Below are 12,500 nucleotides of genomic sequence, written 5' to 3' on the forward strand. Positions count from 1 at the left end.
CTTAATCAATTGTGGCTTTTATGTAAGTTGTCTGAATGTTATCCTCATCCTTAGTCATTTAGACTTCTGTTACTCAATTTCTAAAAGTGATAATGGTTCAATTTAATCTAGGATATTAGTTCAATTACCTTTTATTAAGTACATGAGGTCGTGAAAATGAAGTACAATTTCTTCCTCTGTCAACAAAAATGGAAGAAGGTTAAGCCTTCGCCCTTGTTTGTGTTTGTTTGTGCGTGTTTTTTTTTTTTTTTTTTTGGGGGGGGGTTTCTTTGTGAACAGCTTCCTGGCCACAATTTTAATCGTAGAGTAATGAAACTCGCAGGGACTAACTGTTATGTAAAAACTGGAAATTATTATATTTTGGAAGGTCAAGGTCAAAGGTCAGGGTCACAGTCTAGAAAATGTCCAATTCCCGTAATCAGTCATAAGTTTGGACATTGTTGTCAAGGACATTTCAAACTTGGTTCATATTTGAGTGTATGAAAATCCACGCCAATTAATTCATGTTAAGGTCAAAGGTCAAGGTCGAGCAAAAGGTCGAGAAATAAGCTGGCCGCCGGAGGTCTGCGATCTACTGAGTGTCCCTCTAGTTTAGACTGTAGTAAGTATAATAGATATTCATTGAACAAAGGTCAAGGTCAAGGTTGAGCAAAAGGTCGAGAAATAAGCTGGCCGGCGGAGGTCCGCGCTCTACTGAGTGTCCCTCTAGTTTAGACTGTAGTAAGTATAATAGATATTCATTGAACAAAGGTCAAGGTCAAGGTCGAGCAAAAGGTCGAGAAATAAGCTGGCCGGCGGAGGTCCGCGCTCTTCTGAGTGTCCCTCTAGTTTAGACTGTAGTAAGTATAATAGATAATCATTGAAATCTACCTCACACATAAACAAAACTCCGGAGTATCCCTTAGCTATAAAAAAAATTGACCTAAAACAGGGTCACGTTTAAAACATAAGACTATAAGAATAACACTAAAGACATGGTATAAAATTCAATCTATGAATACACTTTGCCTTGTATTATACGATTTGATAATTTGCCCTTGTATCTGACCGAAGAAGGTTGCGCATGAACGTTGTTAAGTAATTTATTGAGTAGTTCAATCTTTGATTATTAATGAGTAGAACCTGACTTCCTTAAGGTACACAGGAATTTCGAAATATAATCTACAGTTTATTCAAACGATTCACTTTAATATAAAACTTTACTCTCGCTTATATAAGTTGTGTAAAAAAAATAATACATTTCAACTAAAAATACTGTAAAATATAGTTTTGGTTACATTCAAATCGTTGCCTCCCCAAAAAAATATAGTGTGTATATATATATATATATATATATATATATATATATATATATATATATATATATATATATATATATATATATATATATATATATATATATATATATATATATACATGTTTTGGGAATTAGAATAAAACCAAATAAGAGGAATTACTCTATCAAGTGAAATGAGACCCTGACTAAAGGGAAGAAATTTGTCCCTTTTCGAAAAGGTTCTCTTGTGTGCCGGCACGGCTTGGGGGGGGGGGGGGGGGCTGGATATGTTGCCAAAGAATTTATTTTCGAGTATTTTCTCTTCTTGTGTTGGGTGGGGAGAAACACGTAATTGGAAAAATAGGATTAAAAAGTGGCGCTTTAGTTTTGATGTTTTCGTTTCGTTTTTCATCATTTTAATATTAAGAAAGTGCCCATTTATGTTTATCTTAAAGGAAGATGTGCAAGAGTTAAAGACAAATTAATTAGGAATTAGTGAGAGACCCTAATGTTATCAGAAATTTTAGTGCAAGTGATCATTGGTCACATAATATATACAAAGTATACTAAACTCTAATAGAAATATATAATTATAAGTGAATAGTAAGTTAGTTTTTCATTTACCAATATATCAGTAGAATATCCATAAGGGATTTTTTATGATATAATTTCTTTTTCTGGATCTTCAAAATTTAGCAAAGTATAAACTTCGCTAGTAAACAATATCTGTCATAATATATATTTAGATAGATAGATAAAGAACTGGTTATCATGAATCCAGTTACGCAATCCTCGTAAATTCTCTCTGTCTCTTCCTCTCTCACACATGGACGCCAGATATCAAATGGAAACAACATAAATGCAGTTTTAAGATTTCCCCAACACCCAGCTGGAATTTTCTTTGTCTTAGATGATGTTTTCAATTGTTACACACCACTAGTACATTATAAATTAATTGTAAACGTTAAGTAACAATTCCGAAAAAAACGCTTTTAGAAGTGGCAACGCATGGAAAACCTGGATGAGAGCACAGAAGATACTTCGTTGTAGGGTAAATGTTAGAACCACGAGACAATAAGCTGCTGTAAGGAGTGATGCCGCTCCTGAGAACCGCTGCAGGGAACCAACGTAGTTTGTAAGTCTAGGCTAAATATTTTCAACTAGTGAGTAAACCTAATGGTTTAAGTTGCGTTGCACAAGCGACACTAGCCTTGAAATCGAAACATTAATTACTATGGAACAGTGGAATCGTAAACTTCATCGGAGAAAGGAGCGAAGAGGCCACGATGGAAGTATAGAAACTACTTCAATGTAGAAACAATGCTGAAGACGCGAGAACGCATTGTACCAACCGTGTGTCACACAATTGTACATAATTCCTTTTGTATATATTATGCTTTTATCTTCGCTCTTCCCTCGCACTAAAACGAACATGAAAATTCATGTCTGCTGTTTTCCCCTGTAACAATGTCATTTCCTCGAACATGCTATGTCCTGTTGCCTTGCCGTTTTGTATATAAAGGAGAGTGTTCCTTAATAAAGTACTCGGTCGATTGCTTCCTGCCTTTGAGTTCACAACCCTCTATCGGCCCGTCACATTGGTGACCCCGGAGTGACTCGCTCCTCCCGCCTCCCCCCCCCCCTCCACCTCTCACCGTTACTATGACGCCGTCAACACATACCTTTCGCAGCAGTACTCGCCGTCGCCAGCCGCCTGTATAGCAACGCCTTTTCAGCTCTCTCAACAACCATTGGGGGACTAAAGGGCTTCGCTCACCCTCGGGAAAATGACCAGTATCACTCGTCTGCAACCTGCTCTCCTCGTGAGGTGAACCTACTTCGTGCCCTTATGGACAGCCACTTCATGACCTTCAAAACCTCCATCAAAGCCTCCACTCGTGACGAAGAGGACACCTATTCAACTTCAACCGAAGCTGACGTGAATGCCGTAGGACATACACGCCTATGAACGCCGTAGGCCTATGAATGCCGTAGGACACACGCCTATGAATGCCGTAGGACACACGCCTATGAATGCCATAGGACACACTCGCCTATGAATGCCGTAGGACACACTCGCCTACCCCGTGACGAGCCTGAGCGGCAACACAGCCACCCATCATCCACCACTCGCTCGCACCCCAACCATCGACTTCTACAGTTACTCACTGCCGCTAATCGGTGCAGTTTTTACTACTACCTCTCCAGATTCAGGGCACCTATTTAACATGTTCAGTATGTCATTTTTAGAGGGGGAGTCATGTACCAACCGTGTGTCACACAATTGTACATAATTCCTTTTGTATATATTATGCTTTTATCTTCACCCTTCCCTTGCACTAAAACGAACATGAAAATTCATGTCTGCTGTTTTCCCCTGTAACAATGTCATTTCCTCGAACATGCCATGTCCTGTTGCCTTGCCGTTTTGTATATAAAGGAGAGTGTTCCTTAATAAAGTACTCAGTCGATTGCTTCCTACCTTTGAGTTCACAACCCTCTATCGGCCCGTCATAGCATCATGGCATAAAGAACAGCTTAGCAATTCAAAATTTGCAGATGACATAGTTCTGTTAGTGAATCATAGGAATAATTACAAAATTAATATAGGTAAAGCTAAGATAATGTTCAATGAAAATGCAGAAAGACAACAATTAAGGGTTATAAACGAACTTCTAGCGAGTGTTGATGAATATAGGTACTTATGACAGACAGTAAGCGTTTAAAAAAAGACATGCGACCGAAATTAAAAGGGGGATAAGCATGGGACGAAGAGCTTTTGGTAAAGAAAAGGAGGTTATGGAATATGAAATGCCCCATTCTCTAAAAAGAAAAGTATTTAATCAGATGGTCCTACCAGTATTACCTTATGCATCGTAAACTTAGACCATTACTAAATAAACTAGTTACAACTCAAAGAGCTATTGAGAGAATAATGATGGGAATAATACTAAGAGAGAAAAAGAGCCGCATGGACACGAAGCAAACTAAAGTAGAGGATATTATAGTAACATATAGGAAGGGGAAATGGACATAGGTAGGACATATAATGAGAATGACAGACAATAACTGGGCATTGAGAATAACAAAATAGATCCCTAAAGACTGCAAAAGAAGCAGGGAAAGGAAGAGAAGACGATGAATAACGGGCTAAAAAAAATACTGGTATAAACTGACGTAGGTAGACCATAAAGAGACGGTAGTGGAAAGAAATGTCCGAGGCCTGATCATGTTGATGATGATGATGGTGATATATATGTATTCATAGATTATATATACATATAAATGTATATATATATATATATATATATATATATATATATATATATATATATATATATATATATATATATATATATATGATATTGATATCGAATTCGCTCTGCCTCGGGATCAGAATTCCAAGTGGGAATTAACTTTTATGATAATATCTTCTGGTCAGCCAAGGTATTGAACCTAGACCAAGGAAGCTGAGGTAAGTCACTGGAGACTCAGTTTCCTTTGTCGGGGCTCGATACCTTGGCCGACCAAAGGTTATTGTTATAAAAGTGAATTCCCCTGTGGGTCTTTGATTCCTAGTCAGAGCGAATTCGATATCAAGAGGTGTTCATGGCTTATATGAATATATGGGAAACACGTATATATGTGAACAAAAATTATCACTAATATACAGTTTACTTATATATTTATATACACACATACACATATATATACACACACACACACACACACATATATATATATATATATATATATATATATACATATATATATATATATATATATATATATATATATATATATATATATATTTATATATATATATATATATATATATATATATAGTTTTTAAAGCCACCATAAGATATCAGCCATGGTTTCTCAACACGTCCTATGTACAGTTCCACTACCTTATCTCGACCATAGTAGTACCTGGCACCCATTCATGACTCTATGATATTGATGGCGGTAGTCCGTGTTCAATAGCGGTCCTACAAATACGTAGCCATAGAGATGAACATCTTCAAGTGGCAATTGCAATAGGGGAAAGGATTTATATTGGTATGTAAACATCACATCTCATTTCATTTGTTATGTAATCTTTCTTCTATTTCGTATACCTTTTTTGATCTCCTGAAGTCATTAATCAAATAAATAAAAGCTTAAGGTCATGATTTTCCTCTTTTTCCATATGGTAGGCCTAAAACCCAACCATTTATCATTTTGTTTACATAACGTTATTTCTAAGGGTAATTCCAAGGGACTTTAACGGAATCCTATGAAATGGTTCGCAAATCCTTCTGATTAATTTTTCATGAAAGGATCTACTTTTCTTACCACCAATATTTCAATTTAGAGCTTATGGAAAGATTTTCCGTTAGAATAGTATTTCATTACTATGTATATGTCTATGATCTTTCAAGAATATACCCTGTTCTTTAGAAGCATGGTTTCTCAAATTAAAATAGGGATTATAAGATAATCCCTATTTTAATTTGAGAAACCATGCTTCTAAAGAACAGGGTATATTCTTGAAAGATCATAGACATATACATAGTAATGAAATACTATATTTCCCTCAGTCGCTTTTCAAATCTTATAATGCTCTTTGTAAATGAGTTATCTACCCTCTAAAACTAGCATTTCAGAGAGAGAGAGAGAGAGAGAGAGAGAGAGAGAGAGAGAGAGAGAGAGAGAGAGAGAGAGAGAGAGAGAAATACAGTATGACAGACAGACAGACAGAGAAAGAAAGCGTTAAGATTTTGACTATTACTGAATATACATTCCATAGGCAATATGAAAATCACAATTCTACAATGAAACGTAATAATAATAATAATAATAATAATAATAATAATAATAATAATCATAATAATAATAAAAATAACTATTCTGAAAACTAATAATAGAATGCACCTACCAAAATAAAATATTTGGCCCCTCTCATTTTAGTAGTTCTCATTCAAATAGATTGTTGGTGAAAAATCCTCACATTTAAAGATGTGCCTGCAGGAATAAACATACATATCTACACAAAATGTATATTTTATACATAGATTAATCCAATCCAGCGTATAAAATCTGCGTATATGCAACTACACATAAGAATATAAGTACAATTGTCCACGCATAAAAATGTACATGAAAATGTACCGCCGGAATATGGCATATACAGTATGTGAAGACTACTAGCAAGCAAAAGTGAGATCGAAAAAGGAAGCAAGAGACCATTTCTGCCCAACGGATATATTGCCAATACAGTGTTCCCAGAATGACTAAGTTTTTCGCCACCAACCTTAAACTTGATGGCTGGTTTGATGTCTCGAAGTACAGCCCAACCATCCATTATGATTTAAACCATCCATTATGATTTAATGGGATCTCCTTAACTGAATACGACCACTTGCGTGACCCTCTTCAATGGATTTATCAAAAGGGCAGTCGAAGAAGACAGCAATATGGGTCATCATGTATATTGGTATAATTAAGCTTCTTTTTCTTTTGCTGGAGGTGAGGTGATTTTCCTGCCAGGAAACATCTGGACATTTTATTTCTAGAAAGACAGGGCTATGCAAACGTTTATATGTATTATGATATATTAGGTATCTAAAGTTTGGTTTGTAGACCAAATTTATTCGACATAAAAACAAAATTATATTTTAAACCTAAATTATCACTCACCTCTCAAAAAATGAGCAAAAGAAAAATTTAAGGGCATTTAACGCATATCTCTTGATTATTTCCTTTTGAGTCTTTTGCATATTAGTTATATAGATTTAATTTTGTGTTTTACCGGCCAGCAGTTAAAAATGTCAAACATCAATGCTATGGTATTTTCAAGGAAAGAGTTGAGATACCATCCGAAACTATATAACACTTTCCCATGGAAAAAAATATATTGAAAATATTGATCTGTTTAGCACTCTACTATTTCAGTTTTTAAGCTGACTCTCCGTCTCAAGTCTGTTTTGATCCGGATAAAATGGGAGATTTGATTTCACATGCAATGAATTTGCCATGGTTAAATATTTCCGGAAATTATAAAGCTTACTACTTAATCTCCAATGTAATTGAGATCGAACATGTACATACATACAATTACAAAGACATAGACACATAAATATGTATATATATACATATACAGTATATATATATATATATATATATATATATATATATATATATATATATATATATTATATATATATATATATAGATATATATATGTGTGTATGTATATATATATATATATATATATATATATATATATATATATATATATATATATATATATATATATATATATAGATATACATATGTGTGTATGTATATATATATATATATATATATATATATATATATATATATATATATATATATATATATATAATAATAATAATAATAATAATAATAATATTCTACTGCAAGACAAAGATCTTAGATATGTCGATTTATGTCTGTGGTTTGGCCAATTGTCATCACTACGCTGGCCAGTGAGAATTGGTGATGATGGTAGATTTTCGTCTGATCGGTCGCACCAAAGTATGGGTGACCTTGACTAATATAGCTTTGCTGATCATGGTAATACGCAAACCATTTCACCACGTTAAGGTATCCCGACTCAGAAAGGGATATTATTATTATTATTATTATTATTATTATTATTATTATTATTATTATTATTATTATTAGCTAAGTTACAACCCTAGTTGGAAAAGCAAGATGGTATGAGCCCAAGGTCTCCACCAGGGAAAAATTGCCCAGAGTAATATATACAGTACAGTATATATATATATATATATATATATATATATATATATATATATATATATATATATATATATACATGAGTGTGTGTGTGTGTACTGCACGTGCGTGTTAGTCTACGTGGTGTGAACACATGAATGATCTCATTTAAGATGTAAATGACTTCCTCCAACACATAACTATATCAGCAGTCCGATCCTAGAATCGTTTCCTACCATCCTATCTTTGATTCCAATATTTGCTGTTTCTCGCAGAAGCAATACCAACGTTATCAACGTCTAATGGAGAGCAGAAGCCCTTTCCTTTGCAGGGGATCAGCTTCCCTCTGGAGAGAGGTTTTCAGTTTATGAAACAACGTCGTCTGAGGCTTCCAGCGAGAGATCCCTTCGTGTGTATTAAGATGTATGTGGGAATTCCTGTGTGATCTGTATGTTCCGTTTATGTCATTTATTCGTTTATGTCATTTATTCGTTTATTAGTCTAACTGTTGAATCCATTTTAAGGTATATGAGAGTAGGAGGGACACGATAATGACGCTTTTGCGTCATACCAGAGCTTAAAAATAAAAAAAATTAAATGTAATAATTACGATTTAATCTTGCCGATTTTAAAGTTATTCATAGTTTTTACACGCAAAATATTATTTTCATATTTTATTATTATTATTATTATTATTATCATTATTATTATTATTATTATTTACGTTTTTATAGATACACTGGACTTATTGCTGCTGATTTTTTAAATGGCTTATGCCCAGACCTGAAAAAAGTCTTCTCCCAGAAACCAATAATGATTATTTTGTAGATAAAACAATCACATTTTACTTTTCTTTATTAAACAAACGTTTCTTACTGACCATAGATATTATGGAATAAACCTTTGAATTTGATAGTATAAATCAAAATATTCTTTTTAAACAAACTCAGCTTTATAAGTTAGTAGATGAACAATATGAAACACGTGTACCAAAATATTAACTCAGTTTACTCTTCTAGAAGGATGTACGTAGTTATCGATAAAAGCAGTCGTGTTCGTTAGCCCCCAAGGGTCCATTAGAGAGTCCAACGACAAAGTCTGCTATCAGTGTTCAGTTTTAGCCTCAGTAGCCAGGTTCTATTGCTGCCACAGGACCGATTAGGAGGCCCTCGAAGGCACTGGGGAGGCGTTACTTTCGTTGCAAGAGCAGATGCATTGTTAGACCATATCTCTCTCTCTCTCTCTCTCTCTCTCTCTCTCTCTCTCTCTCTCTCTCTCTCTCTCTCTCTCTCTCTCTCTCTCTCTCTCTATATATATATATATATATATATATATATATATATACACTCAAGAATTTTCTAAGATAGTCAATCCATCGTCTTTTCTTAGTTTCCATGCTTCGTTTGCAATCTCTAGGGAGCAAGCCTGTTAATCCTATGTCCATCATGATCTGTCACTCTCATGATACGTCCTGCCAGGTCCATCTTTACATAACTCACTGTTGCAAAAATTGATACAGGTAGGAACATCTGATTAAATACTGTACCTACCGTGTTTCACACAATTGTACATAATTCCTTTTGTATATATTATGCTTGTATCTTCGTTCTTCCCTCGCACTAAAACGAACATGAAAATTCATGTCTGGTTTTTCCTCTGTAATATTGTCTGTCTTGTGAACTTGTTATGTCCTGTTGCCTTGAGGTTTTGTATATAAGGAGAATGTTCTACAATAATATAACTCAGTCGTTTCCAACCTGCCTTTGAGTTCACACCTTACTTCGCGCCGTCACATTGGTGACCCCGGAAGTCGACTCGCTCCCACTGCCTTCCACCCCCACCTCCCTCGCCCCTCCATCGTTGGTACTATGACGGAGACGGACTCTACAGCAGTTGACACCGCGGCCGCACCATTGAAACTTTCACTGTTCGCCAGCAGAGAAGCGTTTGCTTGGTTTCAACGTGCTGAAGTCCACTTTCGTACCAGGGGCGTGACTCACTCAACCACCAAAGCAAATTATGTTCTCAGGGCGATACCCGAGGACACCTTCCCAGAAATATCCGACTAGCTTTGTGAACAAGAAGACACCCCAATAGCGGATGATGCTCTCAAAACATACCTTCTGCAGCAGTACTCGCCGTCGCCAGCTGCCCGTATAGCAAAGCTTTTTCAGCTCTCGCAACAACCGTTGGGGGACCAAAGGGCTTCGCTTGCCCTCAGGGAAATGACCAGTATCGCTCGCCTTCAACCTGCCGCAGACGGGTCTCCTCGTAAGGTGAACCTACTCCGTGCCCTTTGGATACGCCGTTTACCCGAACCTGTACGCGCTGCCATACCCTATGTCGATAGTTTACCCATAAAGGACTTGATGACCAAAGCCGACGCCCTTATGGACAGCCACTTCAAGATCTCCATCAACGCCTCCACCCCTGACGACGAGGAGGCCTATTCAACGTCAACCGAAACTGACATGAATGCCGTAGGACATACACGGCTACCCCGTGACGTGCCGAGGCGGCGACAAAGCCACCCACCACCCACCAATCGCTCGCGCCCCAACGAACAACTTCTACAGCCACTTACTACCTCCCATCCGCCGCAGTTTTGCTACTACCACTTCAGATTCGGGACAACCGCGAAGAAATGTGCCAAAGATTGTCAGTGGCCAAAAAACGTGTAAGTAGGCCATCGCTTGTGGCGGTGGCCTCCCATGTTTCTAATCTTTTCTTTTTACAAGATGCAGGAACGGGCGTGCAATTTTTGGTAGACACGGGTGCTTGTCATTCCTTTTGCCAAGGAAACTCTTCAATGCACAACGTAGTCTGTCTACATCTGCCGACGTCCGCTAGGTAGCTGCCAACGGATCTGCGATACCCACCTACGGTTACGAGAACCTCACATTATCGTTCGGAAACGGTAAATTCAATTGGAAGTTTCTCGTTGCTGACGTCACAATGCCAATCCTCGGTGCGGATTTCCTCTCTCATTTCCACCTTCTGGTCGATGTCGCCCACCGACGATTGGTCAACGCAGACTCGTACTTGTCGACACCTCTTCAACCCGCCCCCTCTAACCTCGCTCTCCACATCAGCGCACCCACGGATGCCTACGCCCACCTCCTCACGTCGTACCCGGAAGTTTTCCGTCCAGAACTTCGCCAAACGCCCACGGTTCCTGCCAAGCACGGTATTTATCACCATATCAAGACGACAGGACCCCCAGTCTTCGCAAAATTCAGACGTCTGGCAACGGAACGATTGGCAGCCGCCAAACAGACGTTCGCCGAAATGAAGAAAATGGGCCTTTGCCAAAAGGCCTCCAGCCCATGGTCGTCACCCTTACACATCGTTCTGAAGAAAGACGGCTCCCTCCGTCCATGCGGGGATTACAGGCGCCTGAACATGAAAACAGAACCGGATCACTACCCCCTCCCAAACATTGTCGATGTAACCTCCTACCTGCACAAAGTGAAGGTTTTCTCTACGCTCGACCTCCTGAAGGGGTATTATCAGGTGCCTATGAACCCAGAAGACATCCCCAAGACCACCATCACCACTACGTTTGGCACATACACCTTCAATTACTCCTGTTTTGGCCTTTGTAATGCTGGGGCAACGCTTCAACGTCTCATGGATGGCATCTTAGGAGACCTCCCTTTCTGTGTATGTTAGGTGGACGACATACTTGTGTTCTCCTCCTCAAAAGAGGAACACCTCCGTCACCTGCGCATCGTGCTCGACCGCCTGCAACAAAACGGCCTTGTAGTCCGGTACAACAAGTGTACCTTTGGCGCCAACGAAGTGTCGTTCTTAGGGCACCGTATCACTCCTGAAGGAGTCCATCCCCTCCCTGAGAAGGTAGCAGGCGTTCAGAATTTCCCCGTGCCCTCGACCGTCAAAGCTCTGCAGGAATTCTTGGGCATGGTCAACTATTATCACCGTTTTCTGCCAGCCATTGCCGCCACTCTTGCTCCCCTCTACGCCTCCCTCAAGGGCAAGCCAAAGGACCTGAAGTGGGGTCCCCTTCAAGAAGCAGCCTTCTGCAATGCAGAGAAGGCCCTATTAACTGCTGCGGCTCTCACTTTTCCTATCCCACACGCCCCTCTCCTTCTCTCCACCGATGCCAGCGACGTCGCTATTGGTGCAGTACTCGAGCAGGTGGTCAAAGGCTCGCCCCACCCATTGGCCTTCAGCAGAAAACTGTCCAAGGCAGAATCAGGTTATTCTACCTTCGATCGAGAATTGCTGGCGGTGCACTTGGCTGTCCGTCACTTTTGCCATTTCTTAGAAGGTACGCCCTTCGTCATTCGCACAGACCACATGCCTCTGCACGCCTTCACTCGACAGTCTGACGCCTGGTCCGCCCGTCAACGCCGACAAATCTACGTCGTGGCTGAATACAATTGCACCCTCCAATACGTCCCTGGGAAAATGAATCCCGTTGCCGATGCCCTGTCAAGAAACACGTTGGCTGCCG

Source organism: Palaemon carinicauda, chromosome 15 (genome assembly GCF_036898095.1).
Source record: "Palaemon carinicauda isolate YSFRI2023 chromosome 15, ASM3689809v2, whole genome shotgun sequence".
Lineage (NCBI taxonomy): Eukaryota > Metazoa > Arthropoda > Malacostraca > Decapoda > Palaemonidae > Palaemon > Palaemon carinicauda.